Below are 916 nucleotides of genomic sequence, written 5' to 3'. Positions count from 1 at the left end.
GTCTCCACACTACTCGGTGGTCTTGGGGTACCCCTGGCTCCAGAAGCATAATCCGATTTTCGATTGGAGATTGGCCGAGATCCTCTCGTGGTCACCGCAGTGTGGGGCTAGTTGCATCCATGGGCCTGTCAAGTTGCTGTGTACTTCCTCGGACTCTCTGTTGCCCCCTGAATACGAGGAGTACCGGGATGTATTCGATAAGGTGCGCGCGGTTGCCCTACCTCCGCACCGCCCATACGATTGTGCCATCGAGTTACAATCTGGTGCCGTTCCTCCTCGTGGCAAGTCTATCCACTGTCGGTAGCGGAGAATGAGGCCATGGAGGAGTACGTGAGGGAGGCGCTTTCACGTGGACACATTCGCAAATCCTCGTCCCCGGCAGGGGCTGGATTTTTCTTTGTGAAAAAGAAGGGCGGTGAGTTGAGGCCTTGCATCGATTACAGGGGTCTCAATCGCATCACGATCAAGAACGCTTACCCGATACCCTTGATTTCCGAGCTGTTCGATCGCCTTAAAGGGGCCACGGTCTTTACCAAACTCGACCTGAGGGCGGCATATAACCTCGTAAGGATCAAGGCGGGCGATGAGTGGAAGACCGCGTTTAACACCAGGACCGGTCATTATGAATCCTTGGTTATGCCCTTTGGGCTGTGCAATGCGCCCGCAGTCTTTCAGGAATTCATCAACGATGTTTTCCGTGACCTGTTGCAGCAGTGTGTGGTGGTCTACCTGGATGACATCTTGGTATATTCTGAGTCCATGGAGACCCACATTCTGGATGTCAAACGAGTGTTGCAACGGTTACGAGAGAACAAGCTGTTCGGTAAGCTTGAGAAATGCGAATTTCACCGATCCCAGGTAACCTTCTTAGGTTACATCATTTCCGCTGAGGGGTTCTCCATGGATCCTGAGAAGG

The sequence above is a fragment of the Pelophylax lessonae genome, assembly GCF_965119305.1.
Source record: "Pelophylax lessonae genome assembly, chromosome: 3".
Lineage (NCBI taxonomy): Eukaryota > Metazoa > Chordata > Amphibia > Anura > Ranidae > Pelophylax > Pelophylax lessonae.
Note: the sequence above shows the minus strand (reverse complement) of the source record.